Genomic DNA, 15,734 nt, shown 5'->3' on the forward strand with positions numbered 1-15,734 from the left:
TATTATTGTTTTGCACAGTAAAGAACTTAATTAAACTTAATTAAACTTCAAGAGGCGCCATACTGGATTATGGACAGGACTTTTAAAACCTGCCCCATTCTTTTCCATCAATTATATACTATTCATGCCATGGTTGGGACAGATTAGTCCTCCCAAAGATTCCTACCTTTGGTGTATGGTTTACTATCCAGCAAATCCCTGGAATGCTACAAGCTACTTTTTTTGGATTTGCAGGATTTTGCAGATGAAAATTAAATCCAACTGGCGCCACAATATATCATAACTGACTTTGAATTGGGTGCCATTAATGCAGCTAAGAATAAGTTTGGGAGCAGTGTACAAATGCTGTCTTTTCCACTTATCCCAAAATATTTGGAAAAGCATACAGAGCGCCGGACTAGCAGAACAATATTGGTCAAACCGTAATTTTTCATTACAAATGAGACATGTACAAGCACTTGCGTTCTTGACAGAAAGTGAAATCCCATCTGCCTTCATTGAATTTAAAACAGTACTTCAATACTTAAAGGAAAATTATGTACTTGGCAAATCACTACAGGAATGAGGAGCAACTCAGCCAGACTCCCTCCAACTTATCCCCCCTCAATTTGGTCGGTAGCAGTAAATAATGACCTAGGTATACCCAGAATGCAAAATAAATTGGAAGGTTGGCACCACCGCTGGAACACTATTCTAGGACACAAAAAATTGGGAATTTATAATCTGATTACAAATCTAATCAAGGAACAGTGCAATACAATCATTCAATGCGAAAGAGTTGTAGCCAATGTGTCCAAACCCCCCCACGTAAAGAAAATGTCACTAAAGAAAGAGCATTGCAGAATTGCATCCGCAATAGAGATGCAGTGGACACAATGACATTTCTAAGAGGCATTGGACACAATTTGAAACCTTAAATCCTTTTTATTTTCCTAAAATATAGCATAAATCTGCGGCACTTTTCTGCATATGTTAAGTTAAAGTTGGCCTGTGTTAATCTTGAGTTATTAGATTGTTTCTTTTCTTTCAGAATGTGATTAGAACTTATTAATTCTTCACTTTAAAATCTAAATATTATGGAGGTTGCACTTTAATGAATATTGCCTAAAGGTCTAAAAAATAAATAAATTACTTTTGGTTTTACTACTACTTTTGCCTTTTTAAAAAAAAATGTAAACTTAGTTTAAAATATATATTTATATTTTAATACTCATTTATTATGATTATATGATAAATGTCAATTATACTGCATATATATATTTTTTTTTTAATTAAAAAAAGCAGCATTATATTTTATTACCTTAGCTACCATAATTTTCTAGGATTAAATAAGTAATGCAAGGTATGTGGCCGAAGTATTGGTAAATTAGTATGAGTTTTTATAATTTGGTTCTGTTTAATTCCAAAACCCCTGACTTATGTTCCCTGTTTTGCACCTACAGTGCACACAAGTCTGTATATGAGTGGAATGGAAATAATAAACCTGCAGCCGAGATGCCGCTGGTCTATTTTCCGACACCTAAATCCCCATGGGGGACTTAAGATAGGAATCTAAATATATATATCCAACATGTTGTAGACGGCTAATGCTAGCTAATGCTAGCTTTCATCTTCCAGTCTCTAAACCGCTAAACCATGCATATCCTCCGTATCCTAAACAGATAACCCTAGCAGCTGTATATACAGGGTTAGTTGCAATGATTGTGATCCTAACCCCTCCCCCCTTAGTTTCCTAAACCTTACCCGCCCCCCTACCACCCACGGCTGTGAAGCCACCGGTTCAAAGCCCGACAAGAGGAGATCCCAATGCCGGCTGTTACATACCCTACCCATCCACCCCCCTAACTCTAACCATCCCTTAGGGGTGCCTAACCCTAAAACCCCAGAGGTGGTGTCTGACAATAAGTCCCCCCCCACTGGGGTTGCCTAAACCTAACCTCCCCCCGCACCTTAAACCTAACACCCCCAGAGGGGTGCCTAACCCTAATTCACCCTGGGGGTGCCTAAATCTAACATCCCCCTCCCACCTGCGGCTAAATACAGAAGTACGCCGGACTGACTTAATTCGGTCTGGCGTCCTTCGGCATTCTAAAGTCAGTCTTAAGATAGGCGTCGGTATTTAGACACCCATCTTAATTTTCTCATTGGAAATTAGGCATCAGTAAATCTAATGACGGTATTTAGTTCGTCGGTATATTAATTACCTCCCCGTGAAACTATACTAATCCACTAAATTGTGGTTTTGGATGCCAGGCATCTCGATTTAGACATTGGCATCTGTCTTTAGTAGTAGATGTAGTAGTCATCAGTATTTAACTAATTCAACTAATATGAAGTGAAATACTGACACCCTAACCTTTACACCCCCAACCCTCCCCCCGGTGGCACCAAGGGTCCGTAACCCTCACCCCTTAGCCTCAGCACGGACTAAAAATAGGTGCCAAAATCACGATGCTGTAATTTCGTTATCCACCATCCTTGCTATTAGCTGCGGTGGTGTTGGAATCGTTTAGATATTACATAAATCTTTTTGAAGCAAATTGTGAAATTTTAATTACAGCACTGATAAAATGGCTGCCTGCACACCAAACATATTGGAACCTATTTTTCCTCTATCAAATATTTTTGGTGTTCCTAGGGGATGAATTAAGTGACGTGTTCTGTAGCCAGTGAGATAACCAATAACAACGTCTAGATTTGAAAAAGGGGGTTGATCATATTTTCGCGGACTTTGTGTTTAATATAAATTCTTTGACATGGCCTAGCACATAGTTGCCATTTTCCTTGCAGTGAAAATGTTGTTGACAGCATTGAGGGAATCAGCTCTTTTTTTGACAACTGCTGACTGGCGATTAACTGACCGAGATTGCGAATACCATAGTGCTTCTGAAATTTTTTTGTCTATCAACGTAAGTTTTTACTTTCATCTCAAAACATTTTTTTGGGTGAGTTAATAAAATCCTTTTAAAAATGCTACATGTTTCCCCTGTCCCCCCACCCCTAACTGTCTCTTAGTGGTGCCTAACCCACACCCACAGTAAATCTAATCCCCCACCCCCACCCCGGCGCAATACAGATGGATGCCGGACATTTAGTTTGGTCCGGCATCCTTCAGCATTCCAGCATCGGTCTTAAGATAGGTGGCACTATTTAGATGCCTATCTTAATTCTCTCTGGAATTTAGGCATCAGTAAATATACTGCTGGCATTTAGTCTGGCGGTATATTAAGTATATTCCCTATATGTTAGTTAATTGAAAGGTTATCATACTCTGGCATTAGCACCCCATACTGTGCCTGTTTTCTAGGTTTCCTCATATAATTAACTATACCTATGGATCATTTGAAATGTGTTAGTCAATTTAATGAACACAGATGTGCACCTGATGTGTGAGATAGAAAATGTATATTATGTGGTGACCCAGTTTGATAATCAATGGTCTATATAATTAATATTCTTTGTTTCTGTTGTTGCTGAGATTATTGATTACTGTGTGTGAGTGTGTGTGTGTATATGTGTTTGTTTATAGATAATCTAATGCATGTATCCAATAATATGGTATTGTGAAGTTTTTCTTTTTTAAATCAAATTTTTTTTTTACATTTTATTTTGGTACAACAATAATCTTAATACCCTTTTACCACCTGCTAAACATGGGTACTGCTCAGATGCATGCCTGGTAACATGGGAGATACATACATTTATAATTGGATGAATGTACAGTCAGGTGCATAAATATTGGGACATTGACAGAATTTTCATATTTTGGCCTCTATTCAACACCACAAAGGCTTAGCAATGAATCAAACAAGATATGCTTTAACTGCAGACTTTCAGATTTAAGTTGAGGGTAATTACATCCAAATCAGGTGAACGGTGTAGGAATTACAACAGTTTCTATATGTGCCTCACACTTTTTAAGGGGCCAAAAGTAATGGGACTATCAACTCAAAAGCTATTTCATGGACAGGTGTGGGCTATTCCCTCATTATTTCATTATCAATTAAGCAGGTAAAATGTCTGGAGTTGATTCTAGGTGTGACATTTGCATTTGGAATCAGTTGCTGTCGACTCTCAATAAGAGATCCAAAGAGCTGTCACTATTAGTGAAGCAAGCCATCATTAGGCTGAAAAATCAAAACAAACCCATCAGAGAGATAGCAAAAACATTAGGTGTGGCCAAATCAACTGTTTGGAACATTCTTAAAAAGAAAGAACGCACCAGAGAGCTCAGCAACACCAAAAGACCTGGAAGACCACGGAAAACAACTGTGGTGGATGACAGAAGAATTATTTCCCTGGTGAAGAAAAACCCTTTCACAACAGTTGGCCAAATCGAGAATACTCTCCAGGAGGTAGGTGTATATGTGTCAAAGTCAACAATCAAGAGAAGACTTCACAAGAGTGAATATAGATGAGACAAAGATCAACTTGTACCAGAGTGATGGGAAGAGAAGAGTATGGAGAAGGAAAGCAACTGCTCATGATCCAAAACATACCACCTCATCAGTGAAGCATGGTGGTGGTAGTGTCATGGCGTGGGCTGTATGGCTGCCAATGGAACTGGTTCCCTTGTATTTATTGATGATGTGACTGCTGACATAAGCAGCAAAATGAATTCTGAAGTGTTTCAGCAATATTATATGCTCATATTCAGTCAAATGCTTCAGAACTCATTGGACGGTGCTTCACAGTGCAGATGGACAATGACCCGAAGCATACTGCAAAAGCAACCAAAGAGTTTTTTAAGGCTAAAAAGTGGAATGTTATGCAATGGCCAAGTCAATCCCCTGACCTGAATCCGATTGAGCATGCATTTCACTTGATGAAGACAAAACTGAAAGGAAAATGCCCCAAGAACAAGCAGGAACTGAAGACATTTGCCGTAGAGGCCTGGCAGAGCATCACCAGGGATGAAACCCAGCGTCTGGTGATGTCTATGCGTTCCAGACTTCAGGCTTTAATTGCCTGCAAAGGATTTGCAACAAAGTATTAAAAAGTGAAAGTTAGATTTAGGATTGTTTAGTTTGTCCCATTACTTTTGGCCCCTTAAAAAGTGGGAAACACATATAGGAACCGTTGTAATTCCTACACCGTTCACCTGATTTGGATGTAATTACCCTCAAATTAAATCTGAAAGTCTGCAGTTAAAGCACATCTTGTTTGTTTCATTTCAAAGCCATTGTGGTGATGAATAGAGGCCAAAATATGAAAATTATTTCAATGTCCCAATATGTATGCAGCTGACTGTATATATTTGAAATGGGATGTAGTTATAATACTGAAGGCCAGGGTGCCAGCTATTTAAAAGAGGCCCTCAATCCTCAAGCCAGTCTAACGGTCCTAGTTTAAAGAAAATACATAATGAAGAATTTGATAAATAATGTTTTACTTAGACAGGTAGTGAAACCATGGATATCCTTAAAACATGATCTGTATAAATGCATTAAGTACTTAGGTTAGTAAACAACATTATAAGTTCAACATTTAGATAAAAGATTTTGCAAGCCATTTCTTCAGTCGGTAAAACAGAATGCACACCGGAAAAATGCAAGAAGAGGCTTTGTGACTGTAAAAGTATAACTAATATCAAAATCCAACATGGAAATAACCTACACAAAGAATGGGAGTAGAAGATGCAGACACACTTCGATATGGTCAGGGAGGAAGAAGTTCCAGGCACTAGCTCACAAGGTATGTATGTGTGTGTATATATATATATATATATATATATATATATATAATATTTTTATTATTATTAGTTTTTAATATGTTCTAGTTGTCAAAACTAAATGTCCAATTTTTATTGTGAATATTGGGCCTGATTCAGACCCACTCGCAAGCGGCTGTCCGCTCGCAAGTGGGTCGATGGTGTGCACTGAGCATGCGCACGACGGAGGGAGCTCCTTCGTGCGCATGCACGAGACGCGACGAGCGAAGGACTTTCCTTCGCTCGTTGTGTCTGATCAAAGGGGGCGTGCTGTCGATGTTGATTGACAGCACGCCCCCTTTGGTGGGCGTGCCAGGGGCATGCCTCCCAGACAGGGGCGTTCCCAAGGGAACGCCTACCGTCAGAAGCCGGCCCACTGACATCACTAGTGATGTCAGTGGGAGTGATTTTGGCTCTGATAGAGCCAAAATCACTCCGGGCCTTGCGGTTGAGAAACTCAACCGCAGGCTCCGGCTCGCAGTGGCGATGGTCGCGATGGTCAAGACCATCGCAACCATCAACCTGCACGCTCGTATAGGCTGTGGGTGGTGACCCACAGCTATACGAGCGTCCAGGAGTACGCTCCATAATTATGGAGGTGGACCCTGATTCAGAGCGAGCGCTCTGGTCAGAGCGTCCGGCTCTGAATCAGGGGCATTGTTGTATAGGAACGCCAAAGAAGAGCAGTAAAAAGAAACACACCAACAAAGAAGGAAACAATTACAAGAGAGAAATCTGCAACAACACCATCAGAAACCGAAGGTAAATTCTGTTGTCATTTACTTTGCCTTAACAATTTTTCAAATTCTACATAAAATTATTTAATGATTCATTTAAAAAATATATATATAAAGGAGAAAAGAAAAAAAGAAGAGTTTATTTTGTTGAGGAAGAACATGCCAGCAAAAGTGAACCAAGGACAACGGTCACGGCAATAACCATGTTGGACATAGGTATGCATGTTTAACCAAAATGTACAATGTATTTACTTAGTAGAGGCATTGCATAATTATTGATTATAATTACATTTTCAGCTATAAAACTTAAAGGAGTCTTTTATCCATTATGGTTGCGCTTGAAATACAGACAGTCAGAATTCCAATGCAAACATTCCTACACATTTTGGTCAATATTATATGCCTCACCGTCTCATTACTCTAACCCTCATTTCCTAGTGTTAGAGCCTAAAATCTCACCTAGTATGTAAAGTTAACCTAACACTCTCCATACCCTATACCTAACCCTGTCTCTTAGTGCCTAAATCCAACCCTACCCCCAACTACATTAGTTAATTAGAGTAGGGAGCTTTTATTACATTTAAGTCTTTGAAAGTTCATTCACGAGCTCCAGAAAATTGCACTCTGGGTATATGTATAAATTGGACATAAATATGTCAAAACACCATGATATGGTTCACTTTTCATCTTCGTCGTGGTTAGTTCATCCAAAACAAGACAGATGTTCTATTCCCATAAAGGTATCTTTCATTGCTGAGACAAATTTGTGAATTAAAGACTTGAGGATATCATTTTACTATAAACAAGATTGAAGGGGAAACAGTGCACTTGAACACTTTGGTCCAGATGTACTAAGCTCTGGAAAGTGATTAACTGTATAGTGATAAACGACCAGCCAATAAGATCCTAACTATAATTTTTCTAACACAGCCTGTAATATGCCAGTTAGCAGGTGAGTTGCTGGCAGTTTATCACTTTCCAGAGTATCACTTTTCAGAGCTTAGTACATCTGGCCCTCAGGGATAAGTGCAGTGAGAATTGTAATCTTGTTTACTGTGAAATGATTGCAGCATCATGCAAAATTAAATATACTGGACTTCAACTAAGGTACAGGAAAATAATGTTTTCTTCTTTTCTGTAGATTTTAAAAGTGTATCAGAACTCCTGTTATCTGTTGTGTTTACACTAGGGGTGTGCACCGGCCACTTTTCGTGTTTTGTGTTTTGGTTTTGGATCTGGATCTTTCTTCGTGTTTTGGATCTGGATTGGTTTTGCCAAAACCACCCTTCCGTGTTTTGGGTTCTGGGTTTTGTGTTTTGGATCTGTATTTTTTTTTTTAAAAAGCATAAAAACAGCTAAAATCACAGAATTTGTGTGTTTTTCTGCTCCTATGCTATTATTAACCTCAATAACCTTAATTTCCACTCATTTCCAGTCTATTCTGAACCTCACACCTCACAATAGTGTTTTTATGTCCAAAAGGTTGCACCGAGGTAGCTGGATGACTATGCTAAGAGATACGAGTGGGCGGCACAAACACGTTGTCAATCTAGGAGTGGTACTGCAGTGGCAGACAGGATGGCAGTTTGAAAAACTAGGTCCCAAACTATACATAATGCAAAGAAAAAAAAGAGGTGCAAGATGGAATTGTCCTTGGGCCCTCCCACCCACCCTTATGTTGTATAAACAGGACATGCACACTTTAACAAACCAAATATTTCAGCGCCAGGGTCTGCCACACGACTGTGGCTGAAATGATTGGTTCGTTTGGGCCCCCACAAAACAAGCTGGCAATTAATCTGTCCCTGCACAAACTGGCTCTACGGAGGCAAGATGTCGTCCTCATCCTCCTCATCCACCGATTCCTCACCCTCTTCAGTGTTGTGTACATCCTCATCCTCACAGAGTATTAATTCATCCCCGCTGGAATCCACAACCACAGGTCCCTCTGTACGTTCTGGAGGCTGGTCTCCCTGGAAGAGTTGATAATTCATTTTATGAACATCATCTTCTCCACATTTTGTGGAAGCAGCCTGCTACGCCTTTCGCTGACAAGGTTCCCGGCTGCACTAAACACTCTTTCGGAGTACACACTGGAGGGGGGGCAACTCAGATAAAATAGAGCCAGTTTGTACAGGGACCTTCAAATTGCTTCTTTTTCCTGCCAGTACAGGTACGGACTGTCTGACATGCCTACTTAGATGCTGTCACCGATGTAATCCTTTAACAGACAGACGCACGCTTGTCGCTGCTGCTTTGAGGATACAAGTGCTGCTACAGCCCACACAATTCACAAAGACAGAAAAAAAAAGAACAATATTTTTATTGTTTGTGTAGCACACTTTGAGGGTGTCACCACCCTTTAACAGACAGACGCACGCTTGTCGCTGCTGCTCTAAGGATGCCGGTGCGGCTACAGCCCACACATTTCACAAAGACAGAAAAAAAAGAACAATATTTTTATTGTTTGTGGAGCACACTTTGAGGGTGTCACCACCCTTTAACAGACAGACGCACGCTTGTCGCTGCTGCTTTGAGGATGCAAGTGCGGCTACAGCCCACACAATTCACAAAGACAGAAAAAAGAAGAATATTTTTATTGTTTGTGGAGCGCACTTTGAGGGTTACACCATCCTTTAACAGACAGACGCACGCTTGTCGCTGCTGCTTTGAGGATGCAGGTGGAATCTAGACAGGATTTGGAACCGGGGACACACTACATCCATCAATTGTCTAAATCCCACTGCACTAATGGCGGATACCGGACGCACGTCTAACACCAACATAGCAGTCAAGGCCTCAGTTATAAGTTTTGCTTCAGGATGACTGCTGTCGTACTTCATCCTCATCGCTAGGGACTGTTGGAGGGTCAATTGTTTAGTAAAAGTAGTGATGTTCCTACTTCCTCTCTGGGATGATGAACAACTCCCAGCAGCAGCAACAGCACTAGGAGGAAGTGGTTCTTGATCTTTTCCTATTTTATTTTTATCGGAGAAAGTTTGGTCCTCCATTTATGTTATATTGATATATACGTGCGGCTAAAGCGCACACAAACACAGAAAATATTTTTTTATTCTTGCTGGAGAGTAGTGCACTTTGTGGGTTACACCACCCTTTAAGAAATGAGCCAGCCGGCTCTTTACTTATGGGACACAGGCGCACGCTTGGCACTGCTCCTTTGTTGATGCACGTGCAGCCACAGTGCACACAATTCACAAACACAGAAAATATTTTTTTTTTTGGTTTGGACTGGAGTGTACTTTGGGGGTTACAGCACCCTTTAACGGTCAAGCCAGCCGGCCCTTTACTTATGACACAGGCGCACGCTTGGCACTACTTTGTTGATGCACGTGCGGCTACTGCGCACACAATTCACAAACACAGAAAATATTTTTTTTTTGGTTTGGACTGGAGTGTACTTTGGGGGTTACAGCACCCTTTAACGGTCAAGCCAGCCGGCCCTTTACTTATGACACAGGCGCACGCTTGGCACTACTTTGTTGATGCACGTGCGGCTACTGCGCACACAATTCACAAACACAGAAAATATTTTTTTTTTGGTTTGGACTGGAGTGTTCTTTGGGGGTTACAGCACCCTTTAACGGTCAAGCCAGCCGGCCCTTTACTTATGACACAGGCGCACGCTTGGCACTACTTTGTTGATGCACGTGCGGCTACTGCGCACACAATTCACAAACATAGAAAAAATATTTTGTTATTTGGTTTGGAGTGTACTTTGGGGGTTACAGCACCCTTTAACGGTCAAGCCAGCCGGCCCATTACTTATGACACAGGTGCACGCTTGGCACTACTTTGTTGATGCACGTGCGGCTACTGCGCACACAATTCACAAACACAGAAAATATTTTTTTTTTGGTTTGGACTGGAGGGTACTTTGGGGGTTACAGCACCCTTTAACGGTCAAGCCAGCCGGCCCTTTACTTATGACACAGGCGCACGCTTGGCACTACTTTGTTGATGCACGTGCGGCTACTGCGCACACAATTCACAAACACAGAAAATATTTTTTTTTTGGTTTGGACTGGAGTGTACTTTGGGGGTTACAGCACCCTTTAACGGTCAAGCCAGCCGGCCCTTTACTTATGACACAGGCGCACGCTTGGCACTACTTTGTTGATGCACGTGCGGCTACTGCGCACACAATTCACAAACACAGAAAAAATATTTTGTTATTTGGTTTGGAGTGTACTTTGGGGGTTACAGCACCCTTTAACGGTCAAGCCAGCCGGCCCTTTACTTATGACACAGGCGCGCGCTTGGCACTACTTTGTTTATGCACGTGCGGCTACTGCGCACACAATTCACAAACACAGAAAATATATATTTTTTTTGGTTTGGACTGGAGTGTACTTTGGGGGTTACAGCACCCTTTAACGGTCAAGCCAGCCTGCCCTTTACTTATGACACAGGCGCACGCTTGGCAATACTTTGTTGCTGCACGTGCAGCTACTGCGCACACAATTCACAAACACAGAAAATATTATTTTTTTTGGTTTGGACTGGAGTGTACTTTGGGGGTTACAGCACCCTTTAACGGTCAAGCCAGCCGGCCCTTTACTTATGACACAGGCGCACGCTTGGCACTACTTTGTTGATGCACATGCTGCTACTGCGCACACAATTCACAAACACAGAAAATATTTTTTTTTTGGTTTGGACTGGAGTGTACTTTGGGGGTTACAGCACCCTTTAACGGTCAAGCCAGCCGGCCCTTTACTTATGACATAGGCGCACGCTTGGCACTACTTTATTGATGCACGTGCGGCTACTGCGCACACAATTCACATACACAGAAAATATTTTTTTTGGTTTGGACTGGAGTGTACTTTGGGGGTTACAGCACCCTTTAACGGTCAAGCCAGCCGGCCCTTTACTTATGACACAGGCGCACGCTTGGCACTACTTTGTTGATGCACGTGCGGCTACTGCGCACACAATTCACAAACAGAAAAAATATTTTGTTATTTGGTTTGGAGTGTACTTTGGGGGTTACAGCACCCTTTAACGGTCAATCCAGCCGGCCCTTTACTTATGACACAGGCGCACGCTTGGCGCTGCTCCTTTGTTGATGCACGTGCAGCCACAGCGCACACAATTCACAAACACAGAAAATATTTTTTTTTTTGGTTTGGACTGGAGTGTACTTTGGGGGTTACAGCAACCTTTAACGGTCAAGCCAGCCGGCCCTTTACTTATGACACAGGCGCACGCTTGGCACTACTTTGTTGATGCACGTGCGGCTACTGCGCACACAGTTCACAAACACAGAAAATATTTTTTTTTTTGGTATGGACTGGAGTGTACTTTGGGGGTTACAGCACCCTTTAACGGTCAAGCCAGCCGGCCCTTTACTTATGACACAGGTGCACGCTTGGCACTACTTTGTTGATGCACGTGCGGCTACTGCGCACACAATTCACAAACACAGAAAATATTTTTTTTTTGGTTTGGACTGGAGGGTACTTTGGGGGTTACAGCACCCTTTAACGGTCAAGCCAGCCGGCCCTTTACTTATGACACAGGCGCACGCTTGGCACTACTTTGTTGATGCACGTGCGGCTACTGCGCACACAATTCACAAACACAGAAAATATTTTTTTTTTGGTTTGGACTGGAGTGTACTTTGGGGGTTACAGCACCCTTTAACGGTCAAGCCAGCCGGCCCTTTACTTATGACACAGGCGCACGCTTGGCACTACTTTGTTGATGCACGTGCGGCTACTGCGCACACAATTCACAAACACAGAAAAAATATTTTGTTATTTGGTTTGGAGTGTACTTTGGGGGTTACAGCACCCTTTAACGGTCAAGCCAGCCGGCCCTTTACTTATGACACAGGCGCACGCTTGGCACTACTTTGTTGATGCACATGCTGCTACTGCGCACACAATTCACAAACACAGAAAATATTTTTTTTTTAGTTTGGACTGGAGTGTACTTTGGGGGTTACAGCACCCTTTAACGGTCAAGCCAGCCGGCCCTTTACTTATGACATAGGCGCACGCTTGGCACTACTTTGTTGATGTACGTGCGGCTACTGCGCACACAATTCACAAACAGAAAATATATATTTTTTTGGTTTGGACTGGAGTGTACTTTGGGGGTTACAGCACCCTTTAATGTTCAAGCCAGCCGGCCCTTTACTTATGACACAGGCGCACGCTTGGCACTACTTTGTTGATGCTCGTGCGGCTACTGCGCACACAATTCACAAACACAGAAAAAATATTATTTTTTTAGCACTTGGGGGGAGCACCCCTGATGGACAGAGCACCCCCTGGACAACACTACAGCATCCCTTTAGGACTGGGACACTGAACAGGACTTTGGAGTGGACACAGCCCCTATGGAGAACTGACTGCACAACACAGTCCAGCCAGCCCCTTTGGACTTTGAAGTAGTGGACACAGCCCCTATTAACAACAGCAGCACAGCACAACACAGCCAGCCCCTATGGACTTTGAAGTAGTGGACACAGCCCCTATGGACAACAGCAGCACAGCACAGCACAGCAAAACACTACTCTGCACTACACTACACTACACTACACAGCCCAGCCAGCCCTAACTCCCACCCTCCCTCTTCACTGTCCACAGCCGAGTGAGAAAATGGCGCCGACGGGGGTACCTTATATAGGATCCAAAACCCGCGAGACCCGGAAGGCGGGATGATGACGTTTTGCCTCGATTTCAGATCCGAGTCAGGCGGGAAAAGTCGAGCCTGACTCGGATCGGCCTCGGATCGGGGGGGCTCGGGGGGGTTCGGATTTCAGAAATCCGAACCCGCTCACCCCTAGTTTACACCCAGCTGTATTTTGTTTTAATGAACTTTTATTATTAACTCTGGTGGATATCCACAATATTTTTTGGGGAATCACAAAGCTGTCTCATCAATGAAAAATACTTATGGAAATAGAACATCTAGATTGTACGGGAGTATGGTGCACATTTGTTTAAAGGAACTTAAAATACTTGAGAACACCTATTGCATATTGAGTGGAGTACGCCACTTTTTTATTCATCGAATCTTCATTTTGGGAATCTGCAAGAACTCCTGATTACATAAAGGGAATCTGACTTAGTACATATACTACACACTCCACTAGTGAGTTTTCTTGGGTTATCAATACTCATAACAGAATATTGTTTTATGACATTAGTAAAACATTAATATGTTGTAATCTTAAAGCAGAAAACACATAAAGAAGAGTTCCTTCTGACCAGGAAGAAACTGTAGGTGAAAGGGCAGCCAGAACTATGACCACAGTACAAGCTGTTGTAGACACAGGTATGTCTGTTTCAAAATAATGAAAGACTATCTAAGTTTCATTCATTGTACTGTTTTACATCGACATATTCACTACATACTGCTGTTATAATGTAATGTTAAGAGATGTTCATTTTTTAAATCAGTTATTTTTGGTATTAATCCACATAAATAAATATTTTGTAAAAAATTTTTTACTATATATATATATATATATATATATATTATATGTATCCATTTAATTTTTTTATTATTTTATATAATTGCAGGTGGACATAGTATACTAGAGAGAGTAACATAGATACTGCATCTGTAGGACCATCCTCCCCAAATTTGCAATCAAATGAAGAAAACGCACCTCAAAGTGATATTATTAGTAAGTGCAAATAAATTATTATACATTCATTTTTGGGGGGAATTAAGTTTCTTTTTTAAATATCTTTACGTTTATTTACATAATTTTACATTTGTTATAATAATACTGCAATAATAGAGCATCATGAATAGATGGAACAGAGAATAAGAGAAGATCGCAAATGGTTTGAACTAAGGAGAAGAGAAAATCGGGAATGGATAGAAGAACGAAGGACAGAAGATCGGGAATGGATGGAACGACATTTTAACAGTCTGGTGCAGAGCATGAACCAGATTTCAACTATACAGCAAAGTCACTCATGCAGTTGGGAAACTGTAGGCCAGTACTTTGGTCAAATGACAACAACTATTGATGTGCTTGTTAGTCATCTCCAACAGATGGACAGCCACCTTAACCGTATGGTAGTGTGGCAGCATCAAGGCAACACAAACACAAGATTGACTGCCAACCAACTGCAGCTGTTTACGGACAATATCAAAAGAAGATTCTCTGAAGTAGATCCACCACTACAAACTGAACAGGCTGCAATGCCATCAATGTACAATGGAGTCCAGCAAATGCATGAAGAAAACAGAGAGCTTCGGATGAGGATGGAAATGGAACGGATGCAACTCTCAAGCCATTAAGAACAGGACCGGGAACCAAGAACTGATAAACCATGATTTTTAAAGGTAACATATATTTTTGCTTTAAACCCTATAAATGTATTGAATTTTTTTTGAAGGGGGGGTGGGTTTTTGTTACTCTTTATATTTTTTGGAAAGGATGGGTTTTTGGGTAATCTTCTTAGTTAGACTGGGCATAAGGGGTCTATTTCCTACTTTGGTGTGCAGGACACTGTGATAACAGCATGAGGATCACAGGCTGAGAGTAGGACTTGGGGACCAGGTGCTGGTTGTTTTTTCTTTAGGGAAAAGCTTGAAGTTTCATGCCATATGTTAGTTTTCCTCCGGCTTTCAGTGCCCAGGAGAAGCAGGACTGCATGAAGGGACCAGCCTGCCACTAGACGGGGAGGAACCAACAAGTCTGGAATAGAGCTGTTAAGGCAGTGGGTGGATGGTAAGTGCAATATATTGTCTGGGGGGTTGTTCCCTCACAAACCCCTTTAAATGTTACCCATTGCACTCCTTTTTTTATTTTTTGGAAAGGATAGGTTTTTGGGTAATTTTTTTTAGTTAGACTGGGCATAAGGGGTCTGTGTCCTACTTTGGTGCACAGGACCCTGTGATGACAGCGTTAGGATCATGGGCTGAGAGCAGATCTTGGGGACCAGGTGCTGGTTATTTTTTCTTTAGGGAAAAGCTTGAAGTTTCATACCATATGTTTGTTTTCCTCCGCCTTTCAGTGCTCAGGAGAAGTGGAATGGCATGAAGGGACCAGCCTGCCACTAGACGGGGAGGAACCAATGAGGCTGGCATAGAGCTGTAAAGGCAGTGGGCAAATGATAAGTGCAATATATTGTCTGGGGGTTCCCCCACACTATTTTATTTCTTTTAAGATAAAGTAATACATGAATAAAAAAGGGATACAGTCATCATCCTAGCTTAAGGGATGCTCACTGTAATTACCATTGCTAGAATGCAAACAGTGGCCCTAATTTTACAAGTAACACAAGTGCTACCTT

This window comes from Taudactylus pleione, unplaced genomic scaffold (assembly GCF_031769625.1).
Source record: "Taudactylus pleione unplaced genomic scaffold, aTauple2 ptg000055l, whole genome shotgun sequence".
Taxonomy (NCBI): domain Eukaryota; kingdom Metazoa; phylum Chordata; class Amphibia; order Anura; family Myobatrachidae; genus Taudactylus; species Taudactylus pleione.